This window comes from Macaca mulatta, chromosome 13 (genome assembly GCF_049350105.2).
Source record: "Macaca mulatta isolate MMU2019108-1 chromosome 13, T2T-MMU8v2.0, whole genome shotgun sequence".
Lineage (NCBI taxonomy): Eukaryota > Metazoa > Chordata > Mammalia > Primates > Cercopithecidae > Macaca > Macaca mulatta.
In genome coordinates, this window is record NC_133418.1 from 100076214 (window position 1) to 100098577 (window position 22364).

The 22364-nt window shown below is 46.8% G+C and overlaps 1 pseudogene across 1 annotated transcript; it reads right to left on the reverse strand.

The window, feature by feature from the left end:
* Positions 1 to 1017: 1017 nt before the first annotated feature.
* LOC693728 (large ribosomal subunit protein mL45-like) lies at positions 1018 to 21467 on the reverse strand (annotated as a pseudogene). Its single transcript, XR_013402567.1, has 5 exons — positions 21362 to 21467; positions 19518 to 19656; positions 19231 to 19365; positions 12103 to 12128; positions 1018 to 2324 (listed from the first exon to the last, which is right to left on the reverse strand). The product of XR_013402567.1 is annotated as a large ribosomal subunit protein mL45-like (transcript).
* Positions 21468 to 22364: the final 897 nt, after the last annotated feature.

Here is a 22364-nt window from a genome sequence, read left to right on the forward strand (position 1 = left end):
ACACTGGTCTTTAATGGAAAACATACTAAGCTAGAAGCCAGTCCAGTTCCTCACCAACTGTGACCTTCAGTAAGACATTCCTGAGAATGGCCCACCCCTCTTTCAGGGGAGCTACTCTGTCCTCTTCATGCTGCTAACATGGTCTAAAGGGGAGACGTTCAAAATGTTCAAGGTCTTGTTGTTTTTTTTTTTTTGAGATGGAGTCTCACTCTGTCACCCAGTCTGGAGTACCATGGTGTGATCTCAGCTCACTGCAGCCTCTACCTCCCGGGTTCAAGCAATTCTCCTGCCTCAGCCTCCCAATTAGCTGAAATGACAGGTGTCCGCCACTACGCCTGGCTAATTTTTGTATTTTTAGTGGAGATGGGGACAGGGTTTCGCCATGTTGCCAGGCTGGTCTCAAATTCCTGACCTCAAGTGATCCACCCACCTCGGCCTCCGAGAGTGCTGGGATTACAGGCATGAGCCACTGCTGAGCCATTGCGCCTGGCCTCAAAGTTCAAGTTCTTTCCGATCTTTCTTCCCTGGTCACAGACACCCGTCCACAGGACAGGAATGTGACCCCAAATAGGTCACATAGGTGTCGCTCCCTAGGATCTCTCTAACTGGAGCTAGGAAGATATTTTCTCTCAGGAAAGAAAGAAGTCCCAGTGATGCTGACAACGTTGATTCCAACCTCATGGGAAAAAATTGAGAATGAAGCAGACATCCAGCGAGAGGCAGAGTCCTGATGGTTTTCAGCCTTGCCTTCTAGTCCTTCAGGGAGGGCCCATGAGCTTGTTTGTCAAGCTCATCAGTCACCTCAGAGTCCTTCCACTCGTTTACTGCTTCAGTTTAGTTGGAGTTTGCTTTTTGTTACCTGCAGCCTAAAGAATGTTAGAAAATAAAAGCCAACAAGGATCATAAGCAGGGATGAGAAAGCTATGGTCAATAACATTTAACAAGTGTAACATTTTATATATTAAAATATATCTAATTACTTGGTTTTTCTCAACTGGGGTGTTTGGCTGCTTTTTTTTTTTTTTTTTTTTTTTTAACCAACACTCTGACAGCGTTTTATTTCAAACTCTGATCCCTGCCCTGTGATTACAAAGAGGATGCTGCTGGTTCTCTCTCACAGTCCCTGCTGTGGAAAAAACTGGTATCCAATGTTCTCTGAAACATACTGTCTTTCATCTAGCCTCAGAAGCTTGACATAAAATTTAAAAAAGAAGAGTGTACATGGCCATGTTATACCTGCCACCTGCTAGGGCCCAGCCATCAGCCATGGTTGCTGAGGATGAGACTACTGAAAAGACCTGAGCAGGATGGGAGAGAACAAAGGTAGTTCTTTCTATAGCATGATGGGAATGGGAGACTTCAAAGCTTCCAGCAGCCTCATCACCCAGGCTTCACCCCAGAAGTCATTTTTGTCATCAGGCTAGCTGAGGCTTCTGGGCCTCTCCTTGTGCCTCTTCATATTCTTCTTCTGGTTTCAGCCGAGGGCCAGGGATCATCACCGTCTTAAGGATGGGCTGCTTAGGGGGTGCCCATGGGGGAACGATCTTGCTATACATTCTCCAACTTCCATATGGGTTTGTCAACTGCTTTTCGAATACAACATACTCCAGGACATCCTTGGGTACATCTTCCTGTCCATACATCAACCGGCCAAACCGGTCATAGATGGCCAGAGTCTGCCGGGTGTGCATGCATACGGTGACCTGGCCGTACACGTTGCCCTGGTTCATCATACTTGAACAGCGAACTTGAACAGCATGGGAGGGCTCTAAAGATTCCACGAAGCTCTAGCGGACGGTCTTATATTTGATGTCCCAGGTCATGTCTGGAAAACAGTGTTCAGTTACCAAGGTATAAAGTCGGTCATGGTCTGAGTTGTTGAGACAAAGGTGAGCTTCAATAAAGATATTCTTAGCTTTTTCAGGGAAGTCCTTTATTTTAAAATTGGCATCATAGTCTTTTATCCTCCGGATTGACATTTGCGATGCCATAGTCTTCTTCATTCGTTCAGTTCTCTGTATCAGTCCCTCCTTTGAAAGAGATGATATGCGTGCATCACCCTCAGGAGGAACATAGGCATCAAATATACCAGCTGTACAGGCCAGATGTATGGGACGGTCCGATTTTTCTGGAGGAATAACCAATCCTGCTTTCCGGGCATGTTCCATAAACTTTTTCTGTTTTAAATTTAGGTTGAAAAACAGGATGTGTGAAACGTTTTTTAGTTCTTACTGGAACTATAGCTGAGGACTGAGTCACCAGAACTGGCCTTGAGGTATGGGGGCTGCCATCTTGTTCCCGCAAAGGCCGCCGGGAAGTGGCTGCTTTTTAAACCAATAACCAGTTGTAAATGGAAAAGAAAAACTGGACTTATTCAATTTGTTTCACGGTCAATTTAAGATGCAAAATTATCTGGCTTTTTAGTTTCCAGTTGATCGATTGCCTATCGAGGGCACTTGTAATTTCTTAAATTTTTAATCAAACTTTATTGTTGAAAGTGTTCATTCACCAGCCGAGCGCAGTAGTTCACGCCTGTAATTCCAGCACTTTGGGAGGCCGAGGTGGGTGGATCACGAGGTCAGGCATTCGAAACCAGCCTGGCCAACATAGTGAAACCCCATCTCTACTAAAAATACAAAAAATTAGCTGGGCATGGTGGCCGGCACCTGTAATCCCAGCTACTCTGGAGGCTGAGGCAGGAGAATCACTTGAACCTGGGAGGCAGAGGTTGCGGTGAGCCGAGATCGCACCACTGCACTCCAGCCCGGGCGTCAGTGCCAGACTCTGTCTCAAATATATATATATATATTCATTCACCATGTATTTACTGAGCACCTACCATGTGCCAGGCCCTTTTCTAGGCGCCGGAGATCTAGCAGAGCGCAGAAGTGACAAAAATCCCTGCCCTGTGGAGCTTACAGTCTAGTGTCATTTTTTAAAATTTGTGTTTTGAAGAGTTTCTTTTTTTCTGTAATTTATTTCTCAAGATTGCATTTTTTAGAAATCTTCAAGATACAATTTCAGAATTAATACTCATTGCTACCATATACTGAAGATCATGTAGGTTGTTAAATGCTTTTATTTATTTTTTTGAGAGCTCAACCATTATCATTATGCCAACCTCAGTTTTTCAGGTTGGCCTAAAGGAAATAGTTCCGGCCGGGCGCAGTGGCTCACGCCTATAATCCCAGCACTTTGGAAGGCCAAGGTCGGGGCGGGGATCACTCGAGGTCAGGAGTTCAAGACCGGGCTGACCAATGTGGCGAAACCCCCGTCTCTACTAAAAATACAAAAATTTGCCGGGGGTGGTGGTGAACACCTGTAGTCCCAGCTACTAAGGAGGCTGAGGCAAGAGAAGCACTTGAACCCAGGAGGCGGAGCTTGCAGTGAGCTGAGATCATGCCACTGCATACCAGCCTGGGTAACAGAGTGAGACTCCAGTCTCAAAATAAAATAAAATAATAAAATTAAATTAAAGGAAATAGTTCCAACCATTTAGTTAGGGATTTCTTTATATACAAGTTTGTATATTCATAATGAGATATATCAACATATTCTTCTAAAGCAGTTGAAAGTTGGGTTCATTTTAAGGGAAAATATCTAAAATCTAAGTTTGTTGTTTTAGTTATATAAACAAATACGTACCATAATATCACCTCGTTAAAATTCTGGTCAGTTGACTGTTCTAAATGCTATGACTTGAAGAAAATGTCTCCTTGCATCCAAAACCAATTCGTTGGTAATTATAAAATCAGCAGCTGTAACTCATAAACGCATTTATATTAGGAAGAGAATGTAAAAATCTGCTATGATTAAGAGAAATTAAGATGAGAGGGTCTTGTGTCCTCAGATGTCAGGATGTAAACATTCTGCTAGTTTTGGAGTATGAGAGAAAGAAAGTTAATTGAATAAATACTGAAGAAAGAAAGGATCTTTGTGGTTCAAAAGGAAAATAAGGCCAAGTACGGTGGCTCACGCCTGTAATCCTAGCACTTTAGGAGGCTGAGGTGGGTGGATCACCTGAGGTCAGGAGTTCGAGACCAGCCTGGCCAACATGGTAAAATCCCATCTCTACTAAAAATACAAAAATTAGCTGGGAGTGGTGGTACATGCCTGTAATCCCAGCTACTGGGGAGGCTAAGGCAGGAGAATTGCTTAAACCTGGGAGGCAGAGGTTGCAGTGAGCCGAGATCGCACCATGCACTCCAGCCTGGGCGACAAGAGTGAAACTCTGTCTCATTAAAAAAAAAAAAAAGAAAAGAAAATAGAACAAACTGTCTTCCTTCTGACTAGCAGGGAGCAAACAGAAAAGCCCCAAGTCAGTGGTTGTCAACTGTTTTTCTAGTGACTGAACCCTGTATTTCTAGTAAACTCCAACATGGGATCCCTATATATTAAAGAGCTAAAAGCAACATTTTATTAGGACAAATCTGTAAGTTCACATTGGTAACTTCACCCCTTCTAGAAGAAGCGAATAGGCAGTTGTGCCTCCTGAGGAAGATGGCAGGGTTTAGATCTGAAGATGGTAATCTCTCCTGCTCACAGATGCTGGTGGAGGAGAGCACCTTGCCCAAGAAAATGAATCGTATTCAAGGACACTGGGTTAAGAGCTTTTGCTGGGCTTTGTGCTGCAGGCAGTGTTAGGCAGAGGCTCTGTTTAATGCTGCTTCCTGATGAAATTTTAGCTCTGAGGGAAGGTACTCCGGCATTGTGCTGTGAGGCAGAGAGCTAAGCTGTTCTTCCAAAGAAATGAACAAGACTCCCGGAGGCTGGGGACTGCCTAAAGGAAGAGAAAGATTTGATTAGATGGAGTAGAAGACTGGGGTCTTGAGAAGGGTAGTTAGAAAGATGCTAGATGGTAGAAATTATGAGATATTAAATCACCTTAGACAGCCAAAGAGGGCCGGGTGTGGTGGCTCACATTTGAAATCCCAGCACTTCGGGAGGCCGAGGCAGGCGGATCATGAGAGGTCAGGAGATTGAGACCAGCCTGGCCAACATGGTGAAACCCCGTCTCTACTAAAAATACAAAAATTAACTGGGCATGGTGGTGCATGCCTGTAATCCCAGCTACTCGGGAGGCTGAGACAGGAGAATAACTTGAACCCGGGAGACAGAGGTTGCAGCAAGCCGAGATCGTGCCACTGCACTCCAGGCTGGTGACAGAACAAGATTCCAGCTGGAAAAAAAAAAAGTGAAAGAATTGAGTACAGTGAATGGAATAAATGTTAAAAGAAAAAGAAAGAGAGAGAGAGAGAGAGAAAAGAAAGAAAGAAAGTCAAAGAGAAGTTCCAGAAATAACCAATGACTCTTAAGAATATGGATGTCTTTTATTTTTATATTGTTATCCCCGTTTTACGGATGAGAAAACCGAGATTCAGAGAGGTTAAATGCCTCATCAGAGGCCACACAGGAAGCTATTCACGCAGGGAGAGGTGGCTTACACCTGCAATCCCAGTACTTTAGAAGGCCAAGACACAGAGGATTGCTTGAGCTCAGGCATTCAAGATCACTCTGGGTAACATGGTGAAATCCTGTTTCTACAAAAAGCACAAAAATTAGCCAGGCATGGTGGCACACGAGTAGTCCCAGCTACTCGGGAGGCTGAGGTGGGAGGATGACATGAGCCTGGGAGATCAAGTGAGCTGTGATTGCACCACTGCACTCCAGCCTTGGGGGCAGGGGCAAGAAGCTATTCAAACCCAAGACTGCCCATTTTCAGAACCCAGCTTCCCACTATACACTATCAGGCTCAGGATCCAAATTTTAAAATATTCTGCTTCCCACTTGTAAGTCATATTGTACCTACTTTACCAGGTTGCTTAGATGGACATAAAGATATATATATATATTTATTGAAAGGGAGTTTTGCTCTTGTTGCCCAAGCTGGAGTGCAATGGCGCGATCTTGACTCACCACAATCTCCGCCTCCTGGGTTCAAGCAATTCTCCTGAAGAGGTCTATATACTTTTAAAAGACCACCACAGACAATTTTCCTCATCAAATCCTGCATGTATGCAGAGGAATGACAGAAACTTCTTTCTGAGGTGTGCCCAAACCAAGAAAGAGTTAACATGAGTGCTTTAGAATATGGAATTTGGTGGATGTACTTATTATGTTTTCTTTCTTTTTTTTTTTCTCTTGAGACAGAGTCTCACTCTGTCGCCAGGCTGGAGTGCAGTGGTACGATCTTGGCTCATTGCAACCTCCGACTCCCTGGTTCAAGCAATTCTCCTGCCTCAGCCTCCCGAGTAGCTGGGATTACAGGCATGCACCACCGCACCCAGCTAATTTTTGCATTTTTAGTAGAGACGGGGTTTCACTATGTTGGCCGGGATGGTCTCGATCTCCTGACCTCGTGATCCGCCCATCTCAGCCTCCCAAAGTGCTGAGATTACAGGCGTGAGCCATCACACCCAGTCTACGTTTTCTTTCTTTTCTTGCTTTCTTTTTTTTAATTTTTTTTTTTTTTTTTTTTTTTTTTTTTGAGACGGAGTCTCGCTCTGCCGCCCAGGCTGGAGTGCAGTAGTGCAATTTCGGCTCACTGCAACCTCTGCCTCCCCGGCCTAAGTGATCCTCCCACCTCAACCTCTTGAGTAACTAGGACCACAGGCACATGCCACCACGCCTGGCTAATTTTTCCTATTTTTTGTAGAGACAATGTCTCCCTGTGTTGCCCAGGCTGCTCTCGAACTCCTGGGCTCAAGCAGTCTACCTGCCTTTGCCTCCCAAAGTGCTGAGATTACAGGCATGAGCGGTCATGCCTGGCCACTTTTTTTTTTTTTTTAATGAAATTTTAAAGTCTTATGGGACCTCTGATGCCTCCAGAATGGTTTGAAAATCATGTCTTAAGGGACCTCCACCCAGGCCAGTAACTGAGAGTTAAATAACCTATGAGGCAGGAGATAGGGAGAGACCCACTCTAAGGATTTTGTTTCTGAGTGATTTTCATGTTCCTAACATTCTTTTGTCATAGTTAAAACCCAGGAAGCTCTAAAGGGGCTGTTTCCCGCCCCATCCTCACCCCCAAAAGTGGCCTGGCATTTTGTGTTAGAATCACTAGCACTATACAAGGAAAAGGTGGTTTGTATTCACCAAACTCTAAAGCTTGTCTCCAGGAAGTGCAATTTAGGGAATGGGGTTAGGATAGTTTCACTTTTCGTCCAATCCTGTCTATATTGTTTGAGTTTTCCCAATGAATGTCAACTACAGTGTACTTTGGTCATCTAAAAACTATACAAATCCAAAAGCTAAGCATAGCACCAGTTTTTTTTTTTTTAACTCACTCTGAAGCTGTTTGTGGGGACCTCTTACAGTATGGTGACTCTAGGCTGTCATGAAATCCTGCTTCTCTTTACATTAGTAGAAATTTCAGACTACAGGGAAAACAAGCTTTTAATGACTTAGAAGTTTTTCAGAAAGCTAACATAGCAATCAGTGCTCCCTGGCTGGGATTTCAAATCCACTTAAAGTAGTTATATATCCGCAAACTCCACTCTCATATAACACAGCAGCAGCAGAATTGAAATTAGAAGACTTGGGATAGAGTCTTATCTCTCCTGTTCATTAATAGAGTAGCCTTGGGCAAGTGGATTCACCTTCTGAGATTAGGTTTCCTCCGTTATTAGATGAGGCCATTTAATTAGATAACACCTGAGGTCCTTTTTAAAGACCATTATTTTATGAAATTTTACAAAGTGAGTAAAAACTAGGTTTCCCAGGCTTCTTGCATATAATTCCACTGCAACATTAACTGAGAGTTTAATAATCTAAGAACAGGTGGGGAGGCTGGGAGAGACCTACTCTTTGGGGGGATTTCTTCAACACCTCCCACTCCGGCAAAAAAAGGAGAGGAAAAAATAGAAATTAATTTTTAAAATATTAGCAAATTGGTTGGGCAGAGGGACTCACACCTGTAATCCTAACATTTTGGGAGGCCAAGGCAGGTGGATCGCCTGAGGTCAGGAGTTCGTGACCAGCCTGGCCAACATGGCAAAACCCCGTCTCTACTAAAAGTACAAAAATCAGCCAGGAGTGGTGGCAGGTGCCTATAATCCCAGCTACTTGGGAGGCTGAGGCAGGAGAATTGCTTGAACCCGGGGAGGCGGAGGTTGCAGTGAGCCAAGATCATGCCACTTCACTCCAGCCTGATCATAAGAGCGAAACTCTGTCTCGGGAGGAAAAAAAAAAATATATATATATATATATATATATGAATGAATTATGCTTTTCCTAAGGCATTGTTGAACGCTTATTTTTTAAGCAATAATATACACAGAAGATTGATGATAGTTTTTTTTTGAGACAGTCTCCCTCGGTCACCCAGGCTGGAATGCAATGGTGTGATCTCAGTTCACTGCAGCCTCCACTTTTCAGGCTTAAGTGATCCTGCCATCTCAGCCTCCCGAGACCACAGGTGCATACCACCACACACAGCTAATTTTTGTATTTCTTTTTAGAGATGGGTTTTTGCCATGTTGCCCAGGCTGGTCTCAAACTCCTGGACTCAAGGAATCCACCCACCTCAGCCTCCTGAGGAACAGGGGCTATAGGTGTGCACCACCATGCCTGGGTAAGCCCTCTTTTATTTTAATTAAAGAAAACCCTTAAATTTCCACTACATGAAATAGTGATTATGATATCTCATTTTACAAAGGTTTGAGATGAAATCACAGGTTTGACATTTTCAGTAGTATGGGTGTGGTGGCTTACGCCTATAGTCTCAGCACTTTGGGAGGCCGAGGTGGGAGGATCACTTGAGGCCAGGAGTTCGAAACTAGCCTGGGCAATGTAAAGATCCTGTCTTTCTTTTTTTTCTTTTTTGAGACGGAGTCTCGCTCTGTCGCCCAGGCTGGAGTGCAGTGGCGCGATCTTGGCTCTCTGTAAGCTCCGTCTCCTGGGTTCACACCATTCTCCTGCCTCAGCCTCCCTAGTAACTGGGACTACAGGCACCCGCCACCATGCCTGGCTAATTTTTTGCATTTTTAGTAGAGACGGGGTTTCACTGTGTTAAGCAGGATGGTCTTGATCTCCTGATCTCGTGATTGGCCCGCCTCGGGCTCTCAAAGTGCTGAGATTACAGGCATGAACCACTGCGCCCGGCAAGATCCTGTCTTTATAAAAAGTTAAAAAATAAAAATTTTAAAAATTAGCTGTTTGCGGTGGTGTGGTGGTTTGGGCCTGTAATCCCAGCTACCCAGGAGGCTGAGGAGGGATGATCACTTGAACCGAGGAATTTGAGGCTGTAGTGAGCCATGGTCATGCCACTGCACTTTAGCCTGGGTGACAGAGTGAGATCCCAACTCAGAAAAAATAAATAAAAGAAAGGAAAAATGTTTCCTGGAAAAGAGCTCATCCTGACTTGATTTTGGTGGGGGTGGGAGAAGCAAAAAAATTTTTTTTTCAGTAGCAAGTCCATAAGATGCAGATGTTCAAAGATATTCTTTTATGAAATAGGAGTTATCTTGGCTCCCATGCTCACATTTTCACCAAGGATGGGAAAACTTAAAATTTGCCTCTTAAGGTAAGTTAGTCACTTCTGGTTTCAAACACAATTAACTCAAGATTAAAACTCAGTAAATGCAAGATCATCTCGCCCTCACATTTCTGCTCCCCTCTTTCTCCCCAGGGAAGACCTAAAGTTGGGGCTGGGGTACCTCACCTCTCATCTTGGCCAGGAGAAACGTTTTCTGTCCTCTTGCCATCCCCTACCCTCACGGCCTTGACTGCCTCTAGCTGGTCCCACTGGTCAATCTCCCACTGATGTCATTGGTCCCTCCATGGCCTCCAGACTGGAGGTATGAGCACTGGTCCTCCTAGTTGTCCAGGCTGGCCCTAGGCCTCCCCTGCTCTGCCCCCTGCCCCCTGGAGGGTTGGTAACTCTGGGCCACTTTTCCCATCCCAGACACGAGGCCCATCCCCTCAGGCCTCTCTTCCAGCCATCACCACCCTGAGGCTCTGGTGCCACATCAGACCCAATTTCATGCCACGCTCCTCTTGGAAACTGCAACTGCAACCTCCCAGGCTGCTTCAACCAGGCCCGAGGAGTGACTGGTGCGCTGGCGAACTGGTTCCCTTGGGAGGGGGTTGGGGGAAACCCTGATTTGTAGCTTTTGCTTGGCTCCTGTAGTATAAATACTCACTATGGTTGATTTCAAGTTGAGGAGAAATAACACCACCGACCAATAAGATCTCATAAGCTGTGACAGCAAACTGTGGCTTGGCACTTTGTTGACTCCAGGAAAGGGGGAAAGTGAACTTGGCTCTAATGCAGTCTCCAGCAGCCAAGCTTTCCTCCCACCCCTCAGGAACCTTCCCTCTGATCTCATCTCCTCGACTACATTTTTAGTGCTTGGGGTGGGGATTATGTCTCAAAGTCTTCTCTCTCATAGGATTCCTCACAGGGCACTTGAGGAGGCACTAAGTATGCTGACTGATGACAGTGTTTTAAAATATAGCTGTTAGGCCAGGCGTGGTGGCTCATGCCTGTAATCCCAGCACTTTGAGAAGCCAAGAAAGGCAGATCACCTGAGGTCAGGAGTTCAAGACCAGCCTGGTCAACATGGTGAAACCCCTTCTCTATTAAAAATATAAAAATTAGCCAGGAGTGGTGGTGGGCACTTGTAATCCCAGCTACTTAGGAGGCTAGGGCAGGAGGATTGCTTGAACCCGGGAGGCAGAGGTTGCAGTGAGCCAAGATCATGTCATTGCCCTTCAGCCTGGGCAACAAGAGTGAGACTCCATCTCAAAAAAAAAAAAAAAATACATATATATATATGGCTGTTAAAGGCAACACCACACCGTTTTTCACTATCAGAGGCGTAAAGGCTACTCACTTCTTGTGATTTTCCCTATAGACCTGATGAAGTTAATCAATGCCCCAAAGCTTCTCAATCTTGCACCAGAGAGTATCCCTTACATATTGCCAAGGAATGTTTAATGGAGCAAGGTTTGGGATTTTGTAAAGTGTGTGTATTAGGATGGATTTGGCTGAAGTCTAATTAATTGATATCATGATTTAAAGTCGTATGCAGGAAGGCCTGACAACTCACGAGCAGTCTGCAGTCGGCATTATTAGTTGGTATTAAGTCTTGAATAGTCTTTGTCGCCCTAAGAGAGAAGCTTCATTTTAGAAAGTATGGGATTCATTGCAAAAAGGACTTATTGAGCATCTACTATTTGCAAAGCACAGCAGATGTGCAGGCCAGTGATTTTCAAAGTGGCCTCAGCATCACCTAGGCGCTTGCACATCCCTGGCCGGGCGTGGTGGCTCATGCCTGTAATCCCAGCACTTTGGGAGGCCAAGGCAGGCAGATCACCTGAGGTCAGGAGTTTGAGATCAGCCTGGCCAACATGGTAAAACCCCGTCTCTACTAAAAATGCAAAAATTAGCTGGCATGGTGGCACGTACCTGTAATCCCAGCTACTCGGGAGGCTGAGGCAGGAGAATCGCTTGAACCCAGGAGGTGGAGGTTGCAGTGAGCGGAGATCGCACCACTGCACTCCAGCCTGGGCAACACAGCGGGACTCTATCTTAAAAAAAAACAAAAAAAAAACAAACAAAAAAAGAGGGCAAATTTGGAAAGCAACTTCTTTTTCTCCCTCCTCAAACACCTACTTTATGAAGCTTTCTGTTGCCTATAGGATAATATCCACGTTCCTACCATTTATTGAGCACTTACTATAGACCAAGTACTTACTAAGCAATGAAAAAGCATTGTATTTGAATCTCACAATAACCACTTAGGATAAATATTTTATCCCTATACTTTGCATTAGGAAAAGTGCTTGGAGAGGGTAAGTTAATTATCTAAGACTACTGTAGTGGCTGCATTACGGTCTACCAAAGATGGGCCCACTAGAACTTATCTGGAATAGGGTCTTTGCAGATGTGATTAAGGTAAAGACCTTGAGATGAGATCATCCTGAGTTAAGGCAGGCCCTAAATCCATTGTCAACTCCAAAGAGAAGGGAAGGGGAGGGGAGGGGAGGGGAAGGGAGGGGAGAGGAGGGGAGGGGAGACAGAGAGGCACACAGAGAAAGGCAGGCTTAGTGAAGCCAGAGGCAGAGCATGGAATTTTAAAGCCCCAAGCAAAGGAGCACCTGAGGCTGCCAGCAGCCACCAGCAGCTAGGGGAGAGGCATAGGCTGGATTCGTCCTCAGAGCCTTCAGAGGGAAACAGCCTTGCCAACACCCAACATACCCCCATTTTGGACCTCTGACCTTCAGAAGCATGAGCGAATAACTTGTTTTAAGCCACCCAGTTTGTGGTAATTTGTTATGGCAGCCCTGGGACATGAAGGCAACCATTGAGCTGTTGCAAAAGTGGGACCTGGATTCAAACTGGGGCCTGACTTCAGAGCCCATCCCTATCCGACCTCCTTCCATCTTCCGCCTCTGTGTTTCCACCTCTTTACCCTCTCCCGTCCTCTAGGCACGCTGAGCGTGGTGTTCTCTGAACACACCATGGCACACGGCCTGTGCCTTTGTCATGCTGCCCTCGACCCAACACGCCCTCCCTCCCCCTCTGTCCACCTGGAAAACTTAACTTTTACATCTAGCTCCAACAACTCCTTTTCTGAAAGGTTTTCCGGAGTCTTCTCTGCTACCCAGGCACATTTAGTAGATCTTCTCCTTAGGAGGGCAGGGTCTCCACAAAAACCTGAACTTTCTAAAAATATTTGTATCTGCAGTGCTTAATAAAAGCATAATAAATATTTGATAAATGAATGAATGAATGAATGAGTGACATCTGTTGCTGAACTGTGAAATAGATTGTAGATCCCTCAACCACATCATTCCCAGCCAAACAAAAAAAGTCACAGAATACAACTGAAAATGTTGAAAACAGGGGTCTCCTTGAGAGTAAGGAAGCAAGAAAAGTGGGGGTACCCTTAACAGCTAAATGTATTTCTCATTAACTGATCAAATATTGGTGTAGCTTTCTCAATGAAATGTGTTTAGCTAGTTCCCTGGTTTATAAAATCTCCTAGGAAAATGACTAGAGTTGGCTTTGTTGGGAATCAGACCTGGCCTTTGAGGGGCGCTAGAGCCAGCACTGTAGATGGCCCATCCTATAGCTCTCCCTCCCTTTATCCTTGCTGGAAGGGTCCTAATGTGTTTAGGTGTCTCTGCCTCTGCTATATGGCTCAATTGTAAACCACGAATGATTGAAATTGTCCACAGTGGTACCAGTTCTATTGCCAGTGTTAGTTTGGAAGTGGGCATGTGACCCTACTCTGGCCAAAAAGGTATAAGGGAACAGGGTGTGGTGGCACATGCCTGTAGTTCCAGCTACAAAGGGTGGCTGAGGTGGGAGGATCGCTTAAGCCCAGGAGGTTGAGGCTGCAGTGAGCCAAGATCACGCCACTGCACTTCAACCTGAGTGACAGAATGAGACCCTGTCTCAAAAAAAAAAAAAAAAATAAATATATATATATATCTCTCCCATATATTATATTAAAATATATATATTTATAAAAATATATAAATATTTTATATATATAATATATATGGGACATTTTTCTGAGGAGCTTCTGGTAAGGTACTCTGAAGTCCTGAAAGAGAGGCAGGGGAAGAAACTGTTCCTCTCTGTTGAACACTGTCATGTCTGCATATGATGCTGCAGTTGTGGCAGCCACCTTGCAACCATAAGGAGTGTAAGCCTGTGATAGCAAAGCTAATACCCTCGAGGTAGCTGGGAAGAAGCGGAAAGTGCACAGACCTTAATGTCATTATTGAGCCACTAGAATAACTAACCTTAGACTTGTCCTATCCAAAGACTGCTTGTTTTAGAGGTAATACATTTTCTTTACTGGTTAAGCCATTTTAAATTGAATTGATCAAATCTTGGTGTAACTTTCTCAATGAAATGTGTTTAACTAGTTCCCTGGTTTATAAAATCTCCTAGGAAGATGACTAGAGTTGGCTTTGTTGGGAATCAGACCTGGCCTTTGAGGGGCACCAGAGCCCCTCAGCCAAAGAAATATTTCAGTTGCCTGAAATATTTCTGGTGCAACCTGGACAGATGCCTGAAAACTCTACCATTTGCAATTTATTAAAGAAAAGTTCTGAGTGTTAAATTACAAGTTTCACCCTTGAGAGGGATACATCACCAAACTATTAACATTACAGAATTTATTCATTTATTCTTTCCTCCATCAAGCATTTATTAAGCACCTTTTCTATAACAGTCACTTGGCTATACTCTGGGATAAGAAATGATAAGAATTGATAAGAATGAAGAGTATCAATTTACAGCTAACATTTAAATCCTCCTTTATATCATTCTGCCTAAAGTTATTTAAATGCAGTTATTTTTAGTTTAAAAGCATTTTTGAATGTAGACTTGATTTAAAAAAAAAAAGGTTCCCACTTATAGCTACATTAATGCACAATTGTGAAAAAGAGGAAGGGCCTCCAGCTCTATCCATGTTAATGTGCATGACTTGTGGGGAGACTGTTAATGAGAGAAACAAGAAAATATGGACCCCCTAAAAGCCTGCCCTTGTTCTAGGAAGGTGATAAAAATGGGGGTGCAGACCAAAGCTGAGACAGGCAGGGAGAAGAGAAGCGTTGTGCTCCCTGTCTGAGGATGTGAGCCTGAGGCTCCTGCTGAAAAGGCAGACAGCCCGAGAACCATCAAGCAGAGGGCGTGAATCCAGCAGAAAGGCTGACTCAATGTGAGCGCTTCCTAAAAATAGCAGAGCAGGGTTGTAAGGCTTCCTGTCCAAACAGATGTAAAACTGGCAGGTAGTGTGGGCTGGGGGTGGGGGGTTGCGAATGAAAGGAGAGTGGGGGCCGCCTTGACCAGAGACCTCAACACTGGGGTTCCAGGTGCACACTCGGCTCTGCCACTTGCTTCCCATTCAGCAGGGGGTGGCTGCACGTGGCGCCAGCAGTATCTTAGAATGGGTGACAGACAGAATTGCTAAAACCACTCTGAACCCATTTCATGGAGATGAATTTTAATGGAGTGAAAAAGAAATTTTTTAAATGAAAATTAAAAAGTGTAACTTTTTTTTAAGGCCTGATTTTGCAAAAAAGCTCAGCACATATTCTACTGAAAAGAACACTTTCAGAAAGGTGCCCAGCAGAGCCTGCATCCCCCATGGGACACAGCAAGATTGGAAAAGGGGTGGCAAAGCAGGTGGCTAATTTATTTTCACCACTGCCTGTGCGGTAAACAGCATCTTTTTCAAGAACACAACAGGGAAAACAATGTCAGCATGAATTATTTAATAGTTATAAGAATTACTATCTGCAAATACTCATGGATATGCTCAACCCAAAACCTGAATGTGTCTAATGTGAGTGTAAGTCAGCCTGAGATTTCATGAGACGCCTGAGACCCTTGTGGAATGAATACTAGAGAGCATTACTTAGATTCAGACCACTATCTTCCAGGAGTGATTAGTTTGCATCTTCTCAGCGGTTTTCTCCCTCTTTTTTTTTTTTTTTTTTTTTTTTTTTATTGAGACAGAGTCTCGCTGTATCACCCAGGCTGGAGTGCAGTGGCAAGATCTTGGCTCACTGCAACCTCCGCCTCCCAGGTTCAAGCGATTCCTCTGCCTCAGTCTCCCGAGTAGCTGGGATTACAGGCATGCGCCACCATACCCCACTAATTTTTGTATTTTGAGTAGAGACGGGATTTCGCCATGTTAGCCAGGCTGGTCTCAAACTCTTGATCTCAGGTGATCCACCCGCCTGAGGTGGGAGGATCGGCCTCCCACAGTGCTGGGATTACAGGTGTGAGCTGCCGCACCCGGCCCAGTTTTCTCTTGACAGTCTTTCTTTTCCAAACCATCTTTTATCCCAAATCAATCCTCTGAAAGAATGTAGCAGGTCAGGACATGTCATCTACTCAAAAGAATCCTCAACAACTCCTATAAAACACAAAGCCCAAATTTAGACGTTTTAGCTAGGCATCCAAGGCCTTCTGTGATCTAGCCCCTTCCTACTATTCCATATTCCCCAGGCAGGCTCCACCCCTCCAGGGAGGCCTGTGGCAACCCACTTGCCTGTGATGGGGTGAGGAGTTCAAGTCCAAAGTGAAGCATTATCCCAGGCTGTGGCCACACACCTAAGCCCCAGCCTCCAACTCAACTTTCATCCATCTGAAACTGATCTGTTGCGCCCCAACTGCCTGATTTCTGGATCTACTTCCTAAGTGGTTCAGAGCAGAAGCATGAAGACACAGAATTAAAGACCCAGCCTTAACATTCAAATCATTATCACCTCCAGGTGGGGCACTCTCTGGGATCTGGTCCTGACACAGTGTTTTGAGACGGGAGAGAGGGAAGAAGGCAAGAACTGGGGAGACCTGGACACTGACAGGGGAACAAGGAGAGGGTGCCCTAAATGACCAAGGTGAGCAGAGAAACCTCAGCTTCCACAAACGTCAGCCTCACTCTGCTCTGATTTGATAAATAGAATAGCCGGAGCTTGTACTTCTGTTTCTAATTTTTTTTTTAAAATTTGAGACAGAGTCTCACTCTGTCGCCCAGGCTGGAGTGCAGTGGCCGGATCTCAGCTCACTGCAAGCTCTGCCTCCCGGGTTCACGCCATTCTCCTGCCTCAGCCTCCCAAGTAGCTGGGACTACAGGCGCCCGCCACCACGCCCGGCTAGTTTTTTTTGGTATTTTTTTAGTAGAGACGGGGTTTCACCGTGTTAGCCAGGATGGTCTCCATCTCCTGACCTCGTGATCCCCCCGTCTCAGCCTCCCAAAGTGCTGGGATTACAGGCTTGAGCCACCGCACCTGGCCTTCTGTTTCTAATTTTAAGATATGAAAATGGATCAGCAATATGTTTTTTTGTTTGTTTGGTTTTTGTTTTGAGACAGAGTCTCGCTCTGTTACCCAGGCTGGAGTGCAGTGGCGCAATCTCGGCTCACTGCAAGCTCCACCTCCTGGGTTCATGCCATTCTCCTGCCCCAGCCTCCCAAGTAGCTGGGACTACAGGCACCCGCCACCATGCCTGGTTAATTTTTTTTTTGTATTTTTAGTAGAGACGGGGTTTCACCGTGTTAGCCAGGATGGTCTCGATCTCCTGACTTCATGATCCGCCCACCTTGGCCTCCCAAAGTGCTGGGATTACAGGCGTGAGCCACCGCACCTGGCTGGGTCAGCAATATGTTAATCAAGCTGACCTGAGCCCTTCCTGGCCAGGCTGCAGCCTCCACTGGGCCAGGGTTGGGTGTTGCACTGTTGTAGATCTGTTGTCCAGGGCTCCACCTCTCTGACTGGGCTGCTTTCCTGCCTCCCAGGGTGGAGAGGATGTCTCTGGATTTGAACAGACAAGGCCGCTAAGATAAAGGCCCTGCCTCCCCTCCAGTACTGCTAATTCCTCCTGCTTTGTCTTTCCCATGGGCCACCCCTTCTGGTCCATAGCTTAAGTTGGCCCCCATCGAAGCAGAGGAGAAGGCATGAGCCCCCCGATTCCTCTAGCAATGATCCAGGATGTTGAGCAGGCCACAGTGTCTATGCACTGGGCCCAGGAGTCAGAGATGTGGGTGTAAACATGGGCAGTACCCTTTGCCAGTTATGGAACCTTAGGCACGTTATGAATCTAATCTCAGTGTTTTCATCTGTAAAATGGATATGGCAATTGTACTTACCTCATATGACTGGTGTACAGATTATATGAGAGAATAAGTAGGCTGGGACCTAACCAAGGGAAAGCCTGGATGCTAAAGAATTGGGAAGTCAAACAGTCTGAACTGTGTTTCTGGGAGACAATTCCAGTGGCAGCAGAAAGGGGATTTGGAAAAGTCTTAGAAAGAATCCATGAACCTCAGGCATCCATTCAGCTGCTGACTCCAGGTGGCCCCTTGTTCCCAACCAGCCTTCCTGGAACAAAGGATCTGGCCTGTTGCAGCTAAGGGTAACTTGGGAGGGGTGAGGGTGGCAAGGAACCACAGGTGGGAGTTCTTTCTACAGGATTCTCTTGCATTAAAAGATTTTTAGGGTGGCCGGGCGCGGTGGCTCACGCCTGTAATCCCAACATTTTGGGAGGCCGAGGCGGGTGGATCACCTGAGGTCAGGAGTTTGAGACCAGCCTGGCCAACACGATGAAACCCCATCTCTACTAAAAATACAAAAATTAGCCAGGCGTGGTGGCGCATGCCTGTAGTCCCAGCTACTCGGGAGGCTGAGGAAGGAGAATCATTTGAACTCAGGAGATGGAGCTTGCACTGAGCAGAGATGCTGCCTTTGCACTCCAGCCTGGGCGACAAGAGTGAGACATCTCAAAAAGTAAAAATGTGTAGGGTCTCTTCTCAAAAATCACCCTTTCACAGACCTTTGAGATGATTTCCTCTCCTCTGATTTAACATGGCAAAGGCTCGTTTATTTCAGCATGGAGATTAGAAACATTAGAGAAAGTTGTAATGGGAGGAATTAAGATGAGTCCTTCCTCTAATCAGTACTACAGGGATCTATATTACATTAGGAGCCTGCTGTGATAGGCAGAATCATGTCCACGCAAAATGTCACCACCCTAACCCCCAGAAACTGTGACTATGATGCCTTACATTGGCAAAAGTGACTTTGCAAATGTGATTAAGTGAAGGACCTTGAGATGGAGAGATTCTCCTGGAATATCCCGGTGAGCCGGATCTAATCACAGGCGTCTTTAAGATCGGAGAACCTGTGCCAGCTCCCCAGGCTGTCTTAGCCTTGCTCTTCTGGGTGCTGGTGACTTTCCACCCTTGAGAAAGACCGTGGGGCTGGGCCCTTCATCTCCTCCCAGCCTGAGCCTTTTCTAGTCACTCCCATTGTTCTGAAAGCTTCCTGCTCTCTCCTATCCCCCGCAGGCCGCGGGAGGCTTGTTAGCACACATTTCTATGGTTCCTCCTCCCGGAGGGGCAGGGCTCGGGCGCTTTTGGAAACGTGACGTCCCGCAGAGGCCTCGGAATTACTCAGCATTCACACGACACGCCGTTTCACGCTCCGTGGGCACGTGTCCTTCTCTCCCCAAATTTAACCCCTCTGGGCCTCAATGTCTCCACCTGGGCTGGAGCAGAATGGTGTTTGGAGTCTCTTTCAACTGCCAGCAGGGAGCTGTGACTCTCCAGGATTCGCTCTGAGTCCCTGAGGCACCCTTGGCTACAGAGAAGCAGTGACAACCAAAGGAAGCTTCCTGAGCCTTCCTTGTACGGCCGGCCGGACTTCTGGGTGGCCAGAGCCTGGGCCTCCCTCTGCCGCTTCCTAGTTGGGGCCGGAGCAAGTTACCTCATATCTCTGCGCTCCCGCTTCCCCACCCGCAAAACAGGGACGCCAGGGGTCTCTACCTGGGAAACCAAAGAGAAGAAGGCAGCGCGCAGTGCCTGGAGGGCGGGGCGCAGGAAGGGGAGCTGCTGCCGCTGTCTGGGGATCGGGCCCATGGGTGTCACTGGCACTGTGGCTCGTGTGCCATTGACATTATTTCCATGACATATTGTGGAATAGTCACTCTGTTTCAATGACTGGGCAGGAGGAACCAGGGATCCTGGTCCTTGCTCCCGAGGAGACGCTCACACCTGCGGAGGGGCACAGACCACGCCCAGCCCCAGCAACGCTGGTGTCTGGAGTCTTCACTGCGCATCCTCAGCCCGCTTCCCTCTGCCCGCGCCAGGGGCCTAGAAACAGCATCCGAGGGCAGCCAGCAGGGCCCACGTCCTGTGCAGATGGCACCGAGCGAGGAGAGGGGAGGAAGAGGTGAGGTGGGCACCCACCAGGACGGATGAGGCAACCGCCAGGCACATGCGTGCACACTCACACATGCACGTGAAGGTTCGTTCTCACACACAATTATACACACAAACGTGAAGGTACATTCTCACACACAATCACACTCACATACCCACTCACACACACAAACATGAAGGTACGTTCTCACAATCACACACCCACTCGGAATCACAAACGCAAAGGTGTGTTCTTACACACAATCATACCCACTCACATTCACACACAAACGTGAAGGTACGTCTCACACACAATCACGCTCAAACACCCACTCGCACACACAAACATGAAGGTACATTCTTACACCCAATCACACACACCCATTCACACTCACACACAAATGTGAAAGTATATACACACAATCACACCCACTCACACTCACACAAAGGTATGTTCTCACAATCACACACCTATTCACACACAAACGTGAAGGTATATTCTCACACACACAATCACACCCACTCACACAAACGTGAAGGTACATTCTCACACACACACGAAGGTACGTTCTCACATGCAATCACACACCCACACACACAAACGTAAAGTACATTCTCAATCACCCACTCACACAAACGTGAAGGTTTATTTCCACACACAATCACACTAACACACCCACACACAGAAACATGAAGGTACGTTCTCTCACACACACACCCACTTATACTCACACAAACATGAAGGTGCATTCTCTCACACATACACAATCACACACACAAACGTGAAGTACGTTCTGACATAATCATGCTCATACACCCACTCGCACACACAAACACAAAGGTACATTGTCACAAGCACACGATCACACACACCCACTCACACTCACAAACATGAAGGTACATTCTCACACACACTCGCACTCACACACCCACTCACACACAAATGCGAATGCATTTTCACATGCACATTTACACACCCACACACAAACACGAACATACATTGTCACACACGCACTCACAAACATGAAGGTATAATTCTCACACACACACAGGCCAACGTGAACGTACATTAGCAGACATGCACACTCACACATCCACTCATGCACACGTATGTGAAGGAACGTTCTCACACACCCCACTCTCACACACATTCCTCACACCCCTCCTCACATTCACAGTCCTGCACACACGCTCTCACACCCAGCCACAGTGCCCAAGGAGTGACCCTGTGAGAGTCAGGGAGACTCCAACACGGGGCAGAAGAAGGGAGAGACCAGGAACAGAGACAAAGAAGTGACAACACAGGGACAGACTGGCCGGTGCTGTCGATGCTGTCAGAGGAAGACTGCGCTGGAGTCGAGGGGCCCCAGATGCAGTCATGGAGAGGACTAGGGCGGGCAACCAGCCCAGCCGTGCAGGCCACGCTGGGGCAGAAGTGCTCAGGGCTGCCCAGCTGTCTGCTGTGAGATCCTGGTAACTCCAGTTGACTTGTTCCATTGAGAGCTGCGCACCATGTTGGTACCCATGAATCCCCTCCTTCCTGACAAGGATCCTGACTAGGGGTTAGTGCTGTCACTGCACCACAGAGACACAGGCTTGGGGGGCTCAGTAATTGGTCCAAGGTCCTCAGCTCTCATCAAGACCATGCTCAAAGCCGAGCTGATTCCAGAGAGCCAGCTTTCCCTAGGGTACCATACGCCTCTCCTCCAGGTCACAGGATCCAAGCTGCTGAGCCTCTGAGCCAGCAGGAATGGACGAGGGGTGTGGGCCCTGCACAGGATGCTTGAGTATCACATGCCACATTCCCCCGGTCCCCCTCTCTACTCCCGTTACTGCTGCAGGCACACCCCAGCAGCACCTTGCCAGGTATCTGCACTGAGGATCCATTTCCTTCCCAGGCGCTCACCACTTAGCCTCCTTTGCACAAACCTGGAAGAGCCAGGGAGAGAACACCCTGACTGGCGACCCTTAACCAACAGGGAAGGATGGCAGGAGGACGAATACCCACCTCTGCCAGCCCTTCAGTGGAAAGCTCTGAGGTGCCTTCTGCAAGGCTCGTAAGACAGTCCCAGCAGGATCAAGGCCCCCTCCCACACCAGTGGCCAACTCCGTAACAAATCCTCATATTTACCGGCTTTCCTGCCTTCTCTGTTTTGGACTTCCCAGGCTCCCGTTCTGTTTCCCTGGAATCACTTCCCCAGTTAAACCACCTGCATGCAGGCCTTGTCTCAGGTTCTGCTTTCAGGCCCCAAACAGGGCTCTCCTGGTGCCCAGCACCAGGGCAACTAATGATCTTCTCTCTCCCACTTCTGTTTTCCCCCAGGACACAGAGTTCTGCTCTGATCTATTGTTTGCTGGATTCAAGAGCCACTGCATTTCCCGGGGGTGGGAGGGGGAACCATTCTTGTTTATCCAATAACAATTAATTCTCAGCCATCATCTCTAGTCTTGAACCACACAAACAAAAAGGTACCTTCAGCAAAGAGGTATGCCATCCAGGCAGATGCTGGGTTGAGGTTGAGGGGTCAGGATGCCCTCCAAGCTTTGACCTAAGTCCATGATTCTGTCTTCCTTTTAGGACAAACTGCAGGGGCAAGTCACCCGTGCAGCCATTTGAGGTCCTGAGTTGTGTGTGTTTAGATTTCCTGTATCATTTGATTATAAAAGCGAAGCATGCCAGTTGTCCAGGTTACATCAATA